General features: G+C 32.3%; 1 protein-coding gene across 1 annotated transcript in view; it reads left to right on the top strand.

Moving 5' to 3' along the window:
* Positions 1-20,357, top strand: part of LOC118200487 (Golgi-associated plant pathogenesis-related protein 1-like) — a 96,715-nt gene that overhangs the window by 491 nt on the left and 75,867 nt on the right. The window lies entirely within an intron of this gene.

Here is a 20,357-nt window from a genome sequence, read left to right as displayed (position 1 = left end):
ACGAACGTTTTTCAGTAGATAAAACTTTCTCCCCCCCCCTTATAAAATATTTTCGATTTAAAAATCTGATTGATGAGTATTTGATTTCATTTCACTTTTTTAAAATATAAATAAATGCTTCATATAAATTGTAAAGTTTTTTTCTTTTGTCGTTCCTACTCTATTTATTAAAAGATCCTTTATTGAATATCATTTTTGTTGTTTAAATTGTATATATTGAGCTGATGAAAGAATAATTCGTGAACGTCAGCCAAATTGGGTTATATTATGGGATGTAACAAACGATTATAAAAATTGAATTAAAATAGGTAAACAATTTTTTTAAATAAAACTAATCAAAAATGATAAAAAATTAATACAAATATATAAATATTGTTTTAATTTCAACCAGAAGAATTATTTCTCAAAACCATCTTTTCAAATGATAATAATGTGCATACGTGAATTTGTACTTTTTACCGAAATTTCTATTTACACTAAATTTAGATTTATGAAGTTTTTAACATCGAACTTCAAACTAAAGATGTGTCAAGTTAAAAATATTTCATAATTTACAGTTAAGGGACATTAATTTAGACTCTGTAATGCATTTTATAATTTAAACGATTTTGATATTATAAATTGAAGTGTTTGTTTAAGAACTCAGTAATATGAACATTAATTTTGAAGTTATTAGCCTCAGTGTTTTTTCAATGATCCTGAAAAAAAACTAATTTGTTTTTTAGTTATTTATTTGTTTTTAAAATTTATGCGTACAAAGCTAATATAGAAAAATTTTATTTATAACTGTCATTTATGATTATTCCACACTTTTAATATTTTGCTGAATTGAGCAATGAAATTTTATATTGTTACTACTAAAATAATTTCAGTTAAAAATAATTTAAACTGTCCTGCATTTTAAAATATTTGTCATGCAATACTTTAATGATTGTTAGCGTTAGTCAGCAAATGTGGGAGAAAGGGCCGCTCGGCCGGGGGAGCTGGGGTCTTCGCCTATCATGTAATAAGTTTCCCAGAGGATATTTAATGCTAAAGTCAGAGGTGGAGGAAGCTAATGTGTAATCATTAACAAGCTAATGTTGACAATTGCGTAGTCCTAGCAGTTCCTAAGATTCTGCATGAGCTTACACCATTCTTGCACCCTTTTAGATGTATTAGTATGCATTTATTTGTTAAGGAATATTATTTTAATGTAATACCATAGCCTACAGTTGTATTTTTAAAATGAGATCAACGCATTTAACTTATCTTGCATATTACGGAATGAAACATAGTCAAATTCTAATGTAATGATTATCACAGGAGCACTGAAAAGTTCTAAATTTGGATTTAATTGAGGAATCGTTTTAATTCAATTTTCAGTTTAATATAAATTCTAAAATGCTAAAATTTTTGTTTGCAGCAAGTACTCCTTTGATAATCATTTCATTAGCACTAAATTTGGATTTAATTTAGGAATCGTTTCAGTTAAATTTTCAGTTTAATATAAATTATAAAATGCCAAAAATTTGCTTGCATTTACTGGCTGCATTTACTGCAAGCTGGCTGCTTAATATTTTAAGCATACGCAGAGCAAAAATGTTACTTTAATAAAGGGTTAATTTTCCATTCATTTCATATCTTTCAATCTAGACGAAAACAATCGCCAAATAGAGGATAATATTAAACACGGGATTGTTTCTGTGTTTAAGGTATGAATAAATTATTTCTATATTTTCTTAATATGCTAGTCAGTGCACTGACTCCATGACAGAAACTAGTTTTATTTGTTATTTGGCAGGATATGCATTCCAGTCCATCGCAAACTAAATGCTAGTTAAAAGTATTTCTATTTAAATCTATATTTAGGATTTGATCTATTTTTTATGGTTATAATTCTTGTAGAATTATCTCAAGCGGTGCATTAAACTGCAATTGGAATGTCATTAATAGTTTAACACAGAAGAGTTATTGACACACAGCATAATCAATAATAAGCATAACAAAATCAATTTTTAAATAAAAGACATACAGAGTTGTTGTCATTTTCTTAATTTACGTATAACTATTTCTGTTTTTGTAGATCATAAAGGGTGGGCATAATTATGGACTTAAGAGATTAAAAGCTACATGCGATTGCTTAGAACGTAAAGTTTTTCAAATAAACAACAAACCATTAGTAATTTTATGATCCTGGTTTTAAAATTTATGTAAAAATGTCTATGTATAAAGAGAGAGTGTATTTGTTATTCTCTGTCGATTGGGATAATCTTCAGATAAAAAGACAAAAGTGTGAGTGGGAGGGAGGGAGGGAGGAATCTCTCATCTTTAATTTTGCTTAATTAAAACATTTTATTTTGCTTAATTAAAGCATTTTATTAAAGCATTTTGCTTATTTCTGAAGGGAAAAACTCATTTTTGCAGTGCATCAGCCTTTTAATCGAAAATAGCGTCAAAAAAGTTTAAAATTTGTTGATTATTAACTAATAAAAATAATGCTGGTTTTTAATGTTCTGTCGCGTTCAGCATACACTATCAACTTAATTAAATAATGTGTTATAAGAAACAACATTTTAAAATATGATGTAATAAGAAACTTATATATAGTTTTCTCTTGCGCATCATCAATTTGTGTTCTCTACTTCACTTGGAGTATGATAGTAAGAATTAAAACTGTTTCTCTTGGTAAAAATTCTGGTGACATTACTTATTTCTCAAATATGGCCTTACTAATTATCGCTTTTAATTTTTCGTACAATATTTTACCTGCAGTGTTTATTTCTGTTTGAAAGTCGATGATGAACCAGTTAAGTTAAAAGTCTGTAAGCAAAAGACTTCTGGAATCCATAGAGGAAAACATTAGTCTAATTAATTCAGTTGAAGCTTGAGGTTTAAAAATGTGTTCAAAGACTTAATCAGAGAGCAACGCATGTAGGTTTTCACTTTATATAAAATTATTTTAATTATGCTGACACAAAAAATGCATATGTCAGTTGAATCTTGACAAAAAGACTAGATAAAAGCAAAACGCCTATCACATTTAAGATCTTATGAAAATCTCAAGTATGCATTAGTATAAATCTGCCAGACAAAAAGGAATATAATAGTTAGAATGAAATGAAAGAGTATGAATCATACAAGCGATTATTTTTACCCCAAACGTTAGCCATTGTACATTTACTGTGAAATTATTTCATAGATTTAAAACTAAGTGAACTATAATCTTGCAGAGAATGGAATATGGCGATTAAGGCATAAAATGCTTGAAACATTAAAAAGACAGTTGTTAAGTTGAAGCATGTTTCCTTCAGATCATTTTCGAACATATGTAACCACACTTTTCCTCAAGAGTCTGATCATGGAGATAGTTATCGAGAGTGCTAATTCACAGATGCTGGTGTCTAGCTTGGTGCTAAAATCTTCTCAAAATATTAGAAATGATTAAAAGTGTTGAGAAAATACAGTAATTAGAATCGTGGCTTTTAAATGTTGATCATTCTAGATCGCAGTGAAGGATTAAAAAGCTGAAAGTTAAAAGCTAATTATTGAAAATCCATTGATTTATGCATCAGACACACAAACACATACACAAAAGAAATAAAAGAAGACAAAAGTATAATCAAACGTTTCAAAAATGAAGAAGAAAAGAAACGAATTCACATAATTTTTAAATTTACTTATTACACTTTTGTAAAATATCTCGTTAAAAATTATTATTTTAAATAAAAATGAGTTTCAAGCAGTTCCGAAAGTAAAATATTTTCATAACACATATATTGAAAGTTATTTCCTGTTTTTCAATGATTTTTTAATCTCATAACTTGCTTTTTGAACTGGGTTCGATGCTACACGAGCCATGATTGAAATTCAAACCTACGAAAGCCGCATGTTAATATTTGGACTTATTCAAGAGCCACAACTAGATACTTACATAATTTTAAATTAATAAAGTAGTACTTAAACAGAACAAAATATTTTCAACAAATGAATACGGATTTCACATTTTTAATCAATGAAATTATAAATAATTTTTATCATAAATTTTTTTTTTTTGCATTCAGAAGCTCTTTTACGATATGCAACTATTAAACTTTTACTTGATATACTGGAAATCCCCTCTAGATAAAACAGCAAGCTTTCCTTATGAGTTACATTTTCTCCTATTCTGATGACCAGCTAGTTTTTGATAGAAATAAACTGAAATCCAGCGAAAGATTAATGACCTTTATAACAGCGTAATAACCCAAAAAGATACCACAGTAACTTAAAAAATCGAATTAACGACTTTCAGTTAACATTAATGCACATTCACTCGTCTGGAAAAATAACATTTATGACAGAATACAATTCGCTACAGAGAAATCGCAGATTTGATAAGAAAATTATTTTTTTATAAATTTAGAAGTGTCCTTGAATGAAAAAAAGATTGTTTAGTTTGTCACAATCAACTAATATCAGAACCAAAGTTTAAAGGTCACACTTGTAAAGACTTAATGACTTCATTAGATACAGTTTATATCATAATATTTTGTTAACTTAATGAAAATTCTGCTTTACATATTTCAGCTTTCGTCAAGCAAATATGAGCCAATTTCACTTAGGAAATTCTCCACGAAGGTATCCGTTTCTTCAGGCAGTCCTCAAGTACTTTATTCAAACAATTTACCATTCAGTATGGTTTCAGATATATCATTTCCGCAGTGTATTTTCGAATTATCTGTTTTTCCCCACCCCCAACGGCATCAAGTCACAGAAACGGTGTTATTTGTTCATTGTTTTCACTTTGAACATTCACATTTTGAAATTCTTCTTAAATTGCTATATTCATAACGTTATTACAAATAAATTAATGACTGTCAATAGCATGTAACGTATCGCAGCAATATCTGCTTCTGTTTTTTTTTTTTTTTTTTTTTTTTTTTTTTTTTTTTTTTTTTAAATTATACTACAAGAATAAAGCTATTGCTTGTTGCAATGAGAGCCTACATTTAACAAGCTAAAGAACCGCAGTGCAGTGATGCCGACCAGTTGGTCCTGTACTTCTATAGATTCATTCTACAGATATTTGTTCTGTAGTTCTACAGGTTTAGCGAATGTTAGGTAATGTATTGCATTTGATTTTCGATGACTTCAGAATTATCGATTTTTTTAAAATAATATTTTTACCTTATATGTTGAAGATATTCAGCAATGGCCAAATGTACCTTCAGTATGCACACTGGTGGTAAAAATTAAAGGAACAACTATAAAAAGGTACTTTATGTTAACTCTAGATAGTGATGTCTAGTAAAAGATTGTCAGTTAAGTGTACTAACATTATCACGTAGTCCAGTGGGATTTACAGTCGGTTGTTCACTCAGAACTTCTCACTGGCGTAGCAATTAAATTTCGGAAGCAGTAACGCAAAGCCGAAGCAATTACAATCGTATCAGAGCTGGCGAAACCTAGTAACGTGGTCTCGAATGGCAGAAACACGCTCTGTTCTACAGTCCCAAATTCCCAACTTAAATACTGTCAAACTGATTTGCATTCTTGTGAGAAAACGGAAAGGAGAAGGTATAGTAAAAATCTAAATCATAATAACTGCTTAATTAAAATGATAATAATCTTAAAATGAATTCTCTTCAGAAAAGAGCTCTTACAATAAAGTAATGAGAAATAAATTTCGCGAAGGAAGGAAATTTAAACTTTAAATGTCATGGTGAAAAATCAACGACTAGAGAGTAAGTCCAGATCCTGGTGGTGACGAATTATTGTCAGCCACCTTTTAGTACGGGCGCCACCATAAAGTTCTAGCTAATTTACATGTCCTTGGGTACTAGAACTTTAGTGAAGAGTCTAGTGACTATTCGCTGGTCCAATGAAGGTCCAAAGAAGGGTTAAAATACCCTTTTATTCTCTCAAAGAACTAATACAGTCAATCTCTCCTTGGGCTTACAGGAAAGCCTCCATTGGGCTTTAACTTAAGATAGAAAATAAGGAACTAAACTAATTCTAACTAGCTATTAGCCGAATCTGTACAAAAATTACTAACCGCGTTGGCATGTTATTAAACCTCACCAGCGAATATTAACGGGCCGAACGTAGTAAGATAGGCTTAAAGCAACGACGTCGCCCGAAATCGGAATATCCTCTAATGAGAACTTCTGGGCTGTTCTGTTGAAGTGACTGAACTTCTCATTAAATAGTGGTTCTACTTCGTTTACATAAAACGCGATACTGAAATATCAGGGAGTTGTAGGTGAAAAGCAGGAATTTAAACGAAAGGGTTTCAAAATTAAAAATAACTATTAGGAAATTAAAATAATCCCTACAAATGTTTAAGGGAACTTCACAAAGAAGTAAAATATAAATTTGAAGTTCTATTACACGTAGGTTTTTGTTAATGATTTATACATTGTTTTATACTTATTATAACACAGTAGGTGATATTCATCTTTATTTAAAAATAACTTTATGCTTATTGCTTAAAAATAGCTTATAACGCATTGCTTGAAACTGCGAAAGTAGACCACAATAGTAGTTCTGGTACCCATCTAAAGAAATTTTTAATCAAATGGCAGCATTCATGATGGCATTCATATTTAAAAACACAAGCTGATTATTATGTTAAAGGCAAGAATAATAATGAAATGAAACATAATGGCCGCTACCAAGATCTAAACATTAAGCAGCGTCATGCATGAAAATGCAAATGAAATAGAAGACAAATTTAACAAAAAGTAATTGCCACATTAAAATGAGTTCGCACTGGAATAAAAGAAGTCGGCTTCCTAACTGATATTACGAAAGCTAAAGTTACCTACAGAACGGCGAAAAATAAAAATCAAGCAAAGTATTCGTGACATGAAAACTAAAAATACTAGCTTCCAAAGTATTATTCTTAGGTTACTATCAGTTTATACTTAACTCTCTTTATTCCTTGGGAGCACAAACAGAAGCAAAATTAAATTATGTTTCGAAGTAGGGCACTTAATTCTGAGATAAAAAATGAAACTTGATGCCTTTCACTGGCAATCTTGAAATTGTTGACAGAAACGAGCGCATTATTCTGTTGCAGCATTTAGCATATCTTTCAGAACTAGACTGCGTGAATTTTGGTAGATTAGTTAAAAGTTAAATCAGCAACATATTTTCTTTTCCTAAACTGTAGCAACTATACTAATTTTCTAACGGGCAATGTTTAACTCAAAGTTCAGTGACCTTCAATAAATATGATTCAGAACTACTAGAAGAGGTTTTCAGAACTATTGAATACAATATAAATTTTGCCTTTGAATTTTGTATTTCTTAGGCGGCTTTTTAAAAGAAAACGTAATAAATATACTAGATTGTAACAGGATTCATATATTAATACAAAAATATTTCAAAATCTTATAAAAATCTAAGAAATGGAAATATTTTTTAATATGCTAATCACTACCGTTGTTGTATCTTCGCGGATATTATACTATTTTTAATTACTAGTTGTATTTCAGTGAGCAAATTGGAAGGAACTTTTCAAGCTTTACAGGTAATCAGTCTTTTGTCAAGCTATTTAAGTAGCACTGAATAGAAAGGGTAAAAAATAGAAAATTTAGAATACAAATTTGTACTATTGGGGTAATAATTATTTGGAATTTGTAAATAAATACACAAGAATTGTCAATTAAAATGTAAAAGAAAAGAATAAAACAACGTAATTATTGCTGATTCCATAGAAAGATCTCGACTTATCAAAGGGAATTGGAACCTGTCCATACAACCATCAATAACTCAAGAAAAGCGCGTTTCGTTGTCTCGCATATCTGAAAAAATCCCTTTGCAATTTAATTATCTTTTGTTAATTTCATTTATTTTCTCTCTTACTTTAATTATTATCTTTGAACCAATAGCGCAGGATTTTACATTTTAGTCCTATTAAATAAATTTTAAAATTCACTAATTTTAAAGTTTTTCTTTAGTTAGAATCGTAAATAAGCATTCGGGTCCAGCCTTCGATTTGTTTATACTTAAGCAAACGTTTATTGGAATGACTATTTTATTATATTTCGGACAGTAACATTTTTACTTCTTTGTATGAAGTAAAGGAAGTGTTGTAATCGCGAAAATTTTCGGGTGTCATATTTCAACGAAAATATCCATTTTGACCGCCGTCGAATGCAATTTAACGATGTTTAGCGTGACATTTGCACGTAAGGACAGAATAAAGGACTCTTTTTTCCCAAACGGGTTACAAAAAGGATTTAAAATGGATTCAGAAGAGATTTTTTTCGTGGCGTCTGTACGTACATACGTATGTACCTCGCAAACTCAAAAACGAGTGGTTTCAGAACGTTGAAATTTTGTATATAGGACTGCTATAACATGTAGTTGGTGCACTTCCCTTTTGGGTTGCAATGAGCTGCACAATATATATATATACATACATACATATCCACTTTTTTACTCGGCTCCGTGAGCTCAATTTTTTTATTCTTACATTTTGGTAAATTGTACATTTTTTGCTTTAAAAATAATTGAATTATGTTGTTCTTACCTTCCAGTTAAAGGTTTTATGCTTTTAGTTAATCCGCAGGCAATAGCTGTAGAATTATCAACAATTTAAAAGTGGTTTAAGTGCGGCTAAGCCTAATTTTATTACCATAGCAGCCATATTTGTATGCATTTTAAACTTACAGAATAGTGAATTAAGTCAGATTCTGCACCTTCAGTGTCATTTCGCGGAATGGGACCAAAAGTAAACTTTCAGTTTTGTGCACCGAAAAGTCTGTCTTGCCCGCTGGCCGAATTGATTGTTTTTGCGCAAAAACTCTAATTTTAATTGCAAAAATTGTTTTAACTGTATTTGGTGTTTTTTCCCCTATATTTTTGAAATTTGAATAAAGGCATTTTGAGGTTTCATGTATTTTTGCCTTGCAGCAATGTGAGAACTGAATTAATTGAATGAAACATATATGTTTAATGAAATTCGAGGAAATAAATTTAAATGAAATGCAGCAAAATATGCGTATAATTTGTTATTCCGTACAAGAAAATCATATGGTGTAAACATGAGGTTTTTTTAATTCATATTTATCGTCAAAGCAAAGAAGCAATCGCATTCTATTCAAAGTGACTTAGTTACCTGAGTTGCTTTTGTTTTAGCCTTTATTTATTAAGACTGTTTACAAGTCGCTGAACGTCCTCAATTTGCATTTTACAATTTATTGAAAAATGAAAGGAATAGCTAAGAATAGTTTTCCAGAGTCCATTGTATTTTTTCCTAGTAGTTTTTATTTAATTCCAAAAAATCTTAATGAAAAAAATCAGTAAAAGGAATATTGTCTTTTAAAATATATTTTTCATAAATGACGGTATGCATTAAAGATATAAAGAATAATATTCACAGTACAATTTCCATTTCATTCGCTTCATGAAAGAAAAAATTCATAGCCATTTAGAAAAGTCATAGCGATAACATTGGCAGGAAAGGTAATCAAAAGGAAAAAAATAAATAAACATTTTACAAAATCTGGCTTATTAGAAAATTTTTATTTCGTCTGAAGTTTTATTTCTTTCTTCGTATTTTATTATTCTCTAATAATTTAGATTTTGGAAAGCAATCAATATTAGGGAGAAATAACTAGCATTTGGTAATTAGAGAGATTACATTTACAAATAGTTATAGAGCATGCATTCTCATTTTTTTGTTGTAGATTACAGTTAAAGTTAATTTTGTATCTTTAAGCTAGAAAGGAATAAATTCAAAAATATATTTACTCTCGACACAATGCTTTACTGCTTAACTATTACAAAGAATAGAAATTTAAACAATTGATTTTAGAAAAATATTAATTTTCTTTTAAGTAAAAATAAGAACATACATATGGCAGTAGCGATTTAAAATATGTGGATTATATGTGAAAAGATAAAATTGCATTTGTCCAGCATCATATGTCACATATGCATACGGCTCCGTTCTAATCAGGCAATAATTGTTTCTCTCACTTATGACTTTATAGGGTTACGCTTATAGTTCTATAACCCTAACAAACGTGAAGCGAGTTATCGATATATCTCAGATAAACGACAAAGTCTTAAGGTTATAACATCCTTTTAACAGAATTCGGAACATAAGGATGCGCTCTTCTACAAGAATTATAACCATAAAAAATAGATCAAATCCTAAATGTAGATTTAAATAGAAATCCTTTTAACTAGCATTTAGTTTGCGATGGACTGGAATGCATATCCTGCCAAATAACAAAAAAAAAAAAAAAAAAAAAAGAAGAAGAAGAAGAAGAAGAAGGAAATAAATAGAACAGGGATCGGAAAAAGTGGACAGTATTGCTCCGCAGCACTACTGTTACCGCTGGGCGTTCATTTGGCTCGCATCAGAAGCCAGCCTAGCAAGACATTTACAGAGATACTTTACAATAATTCTAGACTTTCGTATTGAATATACGACTTCAACAACACGGTATACAATTAATACAATGAACTTAATCTATTAACAAAATTTGGATTATGACAGATTAATATAGCATAATTACTTCTAACATACATTAGTACATCATACAAACAACACACTTACATTAGTATATCTAATTACATAAAATTAAATTAAAAATTTTTTTAAGGAACTAATTATTGTAGAATATTTTGTGCATTCCCTAGTACTTTGTCGTATTCCTAAGGCAATTATCTTGTTAATATATTTCCTCTTATTTTTGTCATGTCACAGACAATTTCTGAAATCTTACATTGTTTTTGCAAGTTAATATATTATAATTACATCAAAGACATAAAGTAAGAAATTTAGAGATAAATAGAACAGTCAAATTTAAATTAAAAGTTGAATAGTAGTCGAAGACTACACAATTAAATAATAAACTAGAAGTTTTTTCCCTAATTTTAGCGTCCGAATTAAAGTATCAGCGGCGAGAGATAATTAAATCTCTCGCCCAATAATTACAATTTCTGAAGCTGGCAGAAATTAACCAGGTAGCGCGCACGCAATGTTAAAACCCTCTCCTCTCCGTCTCCTCGGCTTAAATACTAACAATTAAATTTGCATTCTAATGAGGAACAGAAAAAGGAAAAGTTACAGTAAAGACAGAAATTATAATAACTAGTTAATTAACATAAGACAACTTAAAAATTTAAGAAGTGATGATGGCTCCACTTAATTAAAGGCTGCATATTTCAGACTGAAGTACTTCATCATAATCTTACGTTCGTTTTGGTTCTTTGGCCAAAAGACGTTCTCTGCGATTTCTGTGAATCAAAATAAAAGAATGCATACGAATATCACTTCCGGAAATTAAATAAAGTGTTTTACTGTGCATATAAGAAACAGACTTTACAGATCAACAAAGCTGTCAGTTTTAAAAAACATCATTAAAAAAAGTAAAAACATATTTATAAGTTAAAATCTGTGAGTTCTATACGAATTAAAATACAAAATCATCGGATAATAAATGCCAAATTTTAAGTATCAGATGCCTTAAAAGATGATATCGGATGGAGACATGAAGAATGCTTTGGAGTAGAAGTAAGAGTAACGATTACGGAAGCCAATAAATTAGAGAAATGAGCTCCTCAGCTAAACACGGTAATGCACTTTTTGGAAAAATTCCAAAAATAAGGAAAGTGAAGAAGTAAAATAAAGATATGGTCACGAAGAATTTCATTTTGCACATTTGACGCCAGCGATGGCTAAATTTTGATATTTTCATACAATCTATTTATTTTTTCCATTTTTAAAAGTGCACAATTTTCTATAATTCTTATCATTTCAATCGAACAGTTATTATATATTTCCTATAGTTTTGACAGCAAACTGTGAATTGACTACAAACGAAATTTGTTAGAATAATTTTGGTAAAATTTTATATTGGTTCTGATAAAAAGAGAATTTTTCCGAAAATGTCTATTTAAAATACTATTCGTACACCATAGAAATGTGAATTCTATTTTGGATAATTTGAAAGATTCTGTGAGCGCTAAGTTTATATTGATTAAATATTACATAGTTGAAAACAAATGTTCTCATAAAATTATGTATGGAGTATCAGCTATGCTAAGAAAATAATATTAAGATAAAGTAATTTTTGACCTGTTGTGTAAGAAAGTATCCAAGCAAGGATTTCTAGAGAAAACAAATTATGCTTCACTTCTTGAAGATTGATAGGTTTGTGTAGGAGGCTATATGTATTATAATATACTCCAGAAGTTAAACGCACGTACTAATGTCTTTAATTATTTTTCTACCAGGAAACAAATTATAGGTAAAAAAAAGAGGGCAGGAACTGTGAATTTTGATTTGCTAAAGATAAATTCCTTATATTTTGAATTAAGGTACAGTTATAAGCGAGTGAGACATCAGAATTTCACCATAGGTTATACAAGTATAGTCTCACCGCACTAACTGAGCAGTTCCATCCCAGTTTTGAAGCTGAATACCCAAGGCGACGGTTCGAGAGTCTTCCACCCCTCTTCCCTTACCTTCAACTACTCGAGAGAATTTTCGACTAGCCTTATATTTCGAGTACCCCGTTGCCGCGCAGAAAATTCAGGCCAATCGGCACAACAGTTAATGGCACTAACACCACTATATCGTCTGGGCAGCTTCAAATTAAGGTAAGAAAAATGTAGCAGTAAAATTTTGTTTTTTATACGCGTCCCAGACAAAGAATTTTTTAAATTCCGATAGAAATTAACATATTTCTAAAATTAAGAAATAAATTGAAACAGTTAAAACTCTAATAGATTGAATGTTAGTAACATTCTAATATACTGAGTGCTATTAATTACCTTATACACTGATTGCTCTTAACTAATTTACTGTTAGTCTCCTTTAATGGGAAAATGACATCGAAAATATCAGGCAAAATTTAATTTCGGCGTCTATTTTGTAATTTTTTACCTCTTATATATTTACCAATATCAAACCTCTGGTTATTATTTCAATAATATTGATAAGCTTACTTGGTAATTTCTATTTTTAATCTCTAAGAATTTACCAGCTACCTTCAAAATGCAAACATCATACTCTATTCTTAGGGCAGTAGTTTTACGAGAGGGGGCATAATTCGCTGGGCAGTCAAGGTATAAGTAGTGACAATTCGTGAAACATGGGCGGCCGGGGATATACATTAAGGAATTTACGGTCCGATATTTAACATTTCGGATGAGCTATATGCCAGAAATAAAGCAACAGGAAAATAAATATAATATATAATCAGCTAAAATATATGTATTATACATTTTAAAATTGTAAGTTACATTTACAAACCAATAAGATTTTGGAAACGAATACAACACCGCTATTTTTAGTTTAAGATCACAATTTAATTGACTGCTAAGTTTATACATGATACTGCAGAAACCATGTAGAGACATTAGGTATTTTTTGGAAGAAACAGACTTGAAAAATGAGCAACGACCTCGCCGGGAATCGAACCACGGACCTCTGGAATACGCGCCCAGTATGCAGACCACTACACCACGAAGGCACGCTAAGAAGGCGGGAGAAATACCTTATAACCCTAGGTCCGCATTATTAAGTTGTACTTTTTAAAAAAAGATCTTTAGGTATCAAAATTGTTTGCTGTTATTTAGAAGCAAAGAAATGTGACTTTATGTACTTCTAGAAACAAATTTTCTCGGATTCCTGGAAGTCTAATAAAAATTAAATGCTAAGTTCATTCTCTAATTTGCATTTTATAATATAGTTTTAATTTAGTATTAATGTGCAATACTAATTTACAGAGCATGTTTCAAGAAATTCTAACGAAAAGTAGCATAAAAATTATTTTAATAAATGATCAATATAATCATCATAATATAAATTAAAAATAATAGGAAAATATCCAGAATTCTCAGAATAATTGAACATTCATGGAAAACTTTGATTTTGACGAATTCAGAGTTCGTGAAATAATCTCAAGAAAAATCTCACCTTGATATAATTGTTGCATTAGGTATTACGGATATCCTAGAGTTTCATTAATTAAAAAAACTTTCACTATTTCTATGAAATGGAAAAGCATTATTGAATCTTTCACTACTAAATATGTACGGATAACTGGCTTTTTGTTTCCTTTATAAAATATGGAAACTCTTATAATTGCATTACTACGTCTTAACTACGAATAAACATAGTACTATCTGAAAGTGTAATGCAGTTATAAGAGTGTCTGCATTACTCTTATGATTGCATAACACTTTCAGATAGTCTTCAAGCAATTTTGATTTGAAGTTTAAGCAAAAATATAGGAATAGTTCCTGCTTTAAAAGCAACTGATTACATATGACGAGGCATAATTTTGTTAATTGTACTTGATTCAAATGAGGTTAATATAATACTAGATATTTCTTAACACAAAAGGGGGTATCGATGAGGCACTTCGTAGGTTGAATACAGTTTAGAAATCGGCTGAGAGTTGAATAAAATTCTTTATTCGTCATTAGGCCATTTCGTGTTTCATATAAAATTTTTTGTCGATTCAACATAATATGCCTTGTGGCAATAAACCAGAGACGTTAATTTAGGATTCTGAGCTCTAGAAAATAGCAGTACTACTATTGTGTTTCTTCGATTTAATGTGTTGTTTTTATCAGTCCTTCCAGAAAGTATAAAACCGATGGAAAATTTCCTGTTTTAAAGATTATTTTTCAAAAGTAACTCGAGAATATAAAAGAGATACCAAAGAGAGACTTTTATGGGCTGAGATAAACAACAACAAATAACTGTAGTAAGAAATAGTTGGAGAAAATAAATATTTATAAACAGCTCAGTTAGCACATAAACCAGACGAAGTATCTTTTCTGCGCCATCTTTTCTTTTCTCTTTTTTTTTTTTTTTTTTTTTTTTTTTTTTTTTTTTTTTTAATACTGTGTAGGGTTTATATTTATTTTAACTAACATTTATTTTAAGTTTAAACTATCTTTCCTGTCAAGCCTTACTTTCCCCTGGAACTGCCAATGCCAGAGTATGTAAATTTTAGTAGAACGCGCAAGGATTCAAATTATCAGCGGAAGTATTCTGAGTTAAATAAGAAAGGAAACGAGTTCGAGGTGTGCTGTTCTTACTTCACGAGCGCGGAGGTAGTTAGCCAGAAATTGAAGAACCCCGCTTTTCGGCTTGTGTGCTTGCCTCGGAGAACTGTTAATCGTTCAACGTGATATTCAAAGTTTGCTGAATTAGCAGCGGTATTGTAAAACGCGGTGAGGTTAGTTACGTTTAGAGAGCCTCGTAGTTAGAGTCTTGTTATTATTTCTTTTCAGGTTCTTATTTTTATTTTACCGCCGGGTCGGCGTAGTTTGTGAGTGTCAAGAGCACGCAATTGTAATTTCTTAAGTTGAATAAAAAGGGACTTTAAACCCTTAGCAAGACTCTGTCTATTTTCCAGTTTCAACAGTCACCTCTTGGTTGCGTGCAGGTTGGAGGCGCGCAACTCTACATTGGCGCCCGAACACTTATCGAACAGAAATGGCCGAAAATCGGATGGAAGCCGCGGGACAACACCATAAAATGGCAAGCCAATTGGAAGGATTTGGATACCTGGTCCAGACTTTGAGAGCGTCAATCAAGCCAAACGTCAATTTCGACGGAAAAAATTCGGTGGCGATATTTCTAGAAGGCCTAGAAAATCACTTTCAGCTCTACCCTGTGCCTGAAAGACAAAAAGTTGCCATCGCCACATCTGCACTAAGAGGACAGGCCGCGCTATGGTGGAAGAATATAGGCAAAATTTTATTAGGGGAATTTGGAAGCCAGACATATACATTTGAAAACTTCAAAAAATCGTTAGTAAAGGCCTTCCCCATAGTGAAAGATCGAGCATAGTTTCTATCAACGGGATATAGAAGAGTTGACGGACTTTATTCTACGAAAAATTAAGCTGACAGATATGCTGTATGGGAAGAAACCCGACGCGGAGATTATTGAAAAATTCTTACCAAGATTGTTACCTGCTGTTCAAGACTACTTTGAAATTAGAAACCCAAGCACATTGCAGGAGCTCTTCGAATTGGCGAAGTTTCAAAATCGCAGAATAGCGGAATAAGCTAGAGGGGCATCGTATTCTCAAAGAACCCGAAGGCAATCTTCAAATAAGCAAACCAGAAATGAAAACCGCTCTTATGGGGGAAAGAGCTATCAAGCTAACTCATCGAACCTCGAAGGTCAAGGCCCAAAAAGAAAATTCGAAAACAAACATCCGCGTACCCAGAAGGCAGAACTTGAAAGGAAAGCTTTAAAGGAGTAGAGGGGCCTGTGAAAGCGAGGGTCCAGACCCCGGAAATTTTTAAAAAACCCTCAAAAAGACATTTAAATACGGTCATCGTAAAAAACTCACATCTACCAATTATACAAGTCCTGGTTGGCGATGTACCAGTAGAAGCCCTCATCGATACAGGAGCAGAAGGAAATTTTATGAGCGAAACATTCTTCAAAAAGAATTTTTATAGGGTACGATTATTTAAAACCAAAAATACCGAAATTATAGCGGCGCAAGGAAAAACCTGTCACTGCATCGGGAAATTATCATTAAACATACAGGTAAAAGAGGAAAGCCTCAAAGTATTAATTTTTGTAGTGAAGAATCTGCAAAATCCTCTTATTTTAGGTATGGAGTTTTTAAGGGCCGCGAGGGCCAAATTGAATTTTCAAGACAGTTCAGTTGTGCTGGAAATGGACCAGAGGGTGGTGGAACCTGTGGAACAACCGCAAGTGGACCTTAGCCATCTGAATGACCATGAAAGTCAAGCCATCCAGCAAGTGGTGAGTAATTTTTCTAACTTGTTTTCAGAAAAGCCTGGCAGCTGTCAAATAGTTACGCATCAGATACAGTTAACTGCCGAAAAACCTTGTAGGACTAAACCATATCGTTATGATAAACAAAAAGACGTAATCATCGAAGAACATATTCAGGAGATGTTAAAGAATAAAATAATAACGCCCATAAATAGTGAGTACGCGAGTCCAGTCGTACTATGTAGGAAAAAGAACGAGTTTCCTCCTTCGGATAAAAGGGCTTGGAGGTTTGCTATCGATTACAGAAAACTAAGTATTACTAAATTCCCAGTTTACCCTTTGCCGGTTATAGAGGAAATTATTAGAAAGATCAAATCTACAAGATACATGTCTACTTTGGACTTAACGTCTGGCTACTATCAAATAGCTATGAGACCCGAAGACATACATAAAACCGCGTTTATAACAAAATCGGGAACTTATGCATTTTTACGCATGCTCTTTGGGTTGTGTGGGGCCCCATCAACATTCCAGAGAGCTATGGACATTGTTCTAAAGCCTGTCCTAGGAAAATCAACTTTAATCTATCTAGATGATATAATTATAAAGAGTAGTACGTTGGAACAACACATTAAAGATCTAGAAGAAGTTTTTAAATTATTAAAAGAGGCCGGTCTTACAATTAACGCCTCAAAATGCAAGTTCGCAACTAAAGAACTTAAATATCTCGGTTATAAAATTTTGCAAAAGGGTATAGAAACGCAAGATTCAAAAATAAAAGCAATCAAGAATTTCCCACCGCCCAACACCGCCAAGAAACTTTCTTCTTTCCTTGGGTTATGTTCTTACTATCAGTCTTTCATAAAAGATTTCGCTAATATTGTTGAACCACTCTTAGTAATTAAAAGAAAGAGAAGTAAATTTACGTGGACAGCGGAAGCAAATACAGCATTTGAAAGATTAAAAAAAGCGCTCATCAATGCCCCTGTCTTGAAATTCCCGGAGGGGGACGAAAACCTGGAAATTGCAGCAGATGTGTCGGACTATGCGGTGGGTGCGGTTCTTATGCAAAATAGCCATCCTCTGGCATTTTTAGTAAAACGTTGAATCAAACACAAAGGAATTATACAGCTACAGAGAGAGAAACATTAGCCGTATTAATGGCTGTACACAAATTTCGAGTTTATTTCGGCAAAGCGCCAGTAACAGTCTTTTCGGATCATGCGGCTGTTGGTAGACTTTACTCGGGGAAAAACCTAACGCCCAGGTTAATAAGATGGGCTTTAAAACTCCAAGAATATAATCTCAGAATAAAATATAAACCGGGTAAGGAAAACAATGTAGCTGATGCACTTTCTCGTATAAAACTGGACGATGAAGGAAATGAACTTAAATGCGCTGTGTTGACTTCAAAAATTTTAGATTCTAGAGATACGATTATCACTGAACTGAAAGCTGATCCTGAATTTGGAAATATCTATGCATATTTGAAAGACCCCGAAAGCTTTGAGCACACAGATATCGATGCGATAAGAAATAGAGCAGAAAACTATGAAATAATAGATAATTTATTATTTTATACGAAAACAACAAACGAAAATCTCGAGTACAAACCAGTCATCCCAGCCTCGCTTCGATTAAGCATTTTGAAGGAATTACACGACGCGAAAACAGCGGGTCATTTAGGGGTCAGAAAGACTTTAAAAAGGGTACGCGAGGCGGTATATTTCCCGCAATTATACAAAATAGTAACTGCGTATGTCAGGTCCTGCAATCAATGTCAGTTAATAAATGATATTAATTACAGCCCGGCCGGGTACTTAAATAGCATTCGCGCTACATTTCCGAATGAAATTTTAGGCATAGATCTTCTTGGTCCCTTTCCCCAGAGCGAGTTAAATAAAAATCGTTTTCTTATAGTAATAGTAGATAATTTTTCAAAATGGACAGAAATTGTTCCACTTAAACGCGCGTCAGCCAAAACAGTCGCAGATGCATTCTTACACAGATGCATTTTAAAATACGGTGCACCGATAAAAGTCATTAGCGATAACGGAAAACAATTCATTAGTCAAATATTTGAAAACATATGCACTGGACTTGGCATATGCCATATCAAAATGGTTCCGTATAGACCACAGGCAAACATAGCAGAAAGAGTGAATAAAAACATTGTAAAAATAATTCGCAGTTACGTTAGCACACATCATAAGCGCTGGGATGGCTACATAAATGAATTAGCTTATGCCTTAAGAACGGCAAATCATGATACTACGGGAAAAATCCCAGCAGAATTATTTTTAGGCCGAAAGTTAATTACGCCTTTAGATGAATTATTCTTTGTGCAACAAAGAGAGCAAGAGTTTAAACAGAAAGATGTGCAAAAACTTATTGATCAGGCGCTTAAAAGCTCGGATACGGCAGGAAATAAGCAAAACGTGTATTACGATAGAAAACGCCGTGAAGCAGATTTTAAAGTTGGGGATAAAGTATTGAAGCGGAAATTTTCTTTATCAAGTGCCCCAGACAATTTTACTGCAAAGTTAGCTCCAAAATTTGAAGGCCCCTATGTAATTCAGGAAATCAAAGGAGTCGTATTGTACCTTAAGAACGAGAGAGGGGAGATCTGTAAAGCAAGTCCCGACCAGGTGAAAAAATGCTATAATCCAAATGATTTTGAAATCCTTAAAAGTTTCTTGCAGGACTCAAGCCTAAAAGAAGTAGAAGGTCCAGAAATAACGACAACCGTTCCACCACCCAAGAAGCAGAGAACTGAAGAGAGACCTAGCCCTTCTACAACCCAGACGACGGTACCAAAAAGAAAAAATGAAAACTTTCAAACTCCAGCATTTAAGAAAAGCAAGAATGCAAAGCAACCGCGTAAAGAAACCTTGGTAAAGAGGAAAACACCACCTACAACGTATCGCAGTAGAAATTATACATCAAGGAGAACGCTCCCAGGGCCAGAGAGTCAGGTGCAAACAAGGCCGCCGTTCCGGAAACTGAAAAGACAGCAGGAGGAACGAAAATACCAGGAACAACAGAAGAAATTCAAGAAGGACTCCAGACCGGAGGACGTCAAGACCAGCCGTCCAAGAGAAAAACGAAAAAGACAGCAACCCGACGATTGCTACGCCAAGAGGCCAGCATACAGAGGACCCAAGAGAAAAACTAATGTGGACGACACTCGGAGATCAGTAAGGAGAAGATTGACGTCCATGAAACCTATAACGTGGGAACAATTTTGCCAGAAAAGAATGACGGAGTTTCAATCATCGAAAACTCAAAGATAAGTTAAAATCTTCTATAAAATTTTTTTCTTTTGTTCCGAAATGTTATGCATAAGTACGAAGTTCTATGTTTTGACGAAAGTCAATATGTCTCGGTTGAGACTTAGTTTTGTTTTACCTTATTTAGCTAAGGCAAAAGTATTATTTTCTTTAAGTATAAAAGCTAAGAACAAGCATTTTCTGTTGGTCGAAAGACTAATTCTGTTATGTTAAAGCCAAAAATTGGCCAAAGATAAAAATAACTTCGTATTCTTGTATTAAGAATTTTAGTTTCAGTGCCGTTAGCTTGGCGAAGAATGAGTAAAGTAAAAATTAATTTTCTCTTATTCATTTTATGATAAATTGTAAAAATCATATGTATT

Source organism: Stegodyphus dumicola, chromosome 5 (assembly GCF_044657685.1).
Source record: "Stegodyphus dumicola isolate Sdum_Otavi_A_Nest chromosome 5, ASM4465768v1".
Taxonomy (NCBI): Eukaryota; Metazoa; Arthropoda; class Arachnida; order Araneae; family Eresidae; genus Stegodyphus; species Stegodyphus dumicola.
Note: the sequence above shows the minus strand (reverse complement) of the source record. Positions and strands in the feature narration are given on the sequence as shown.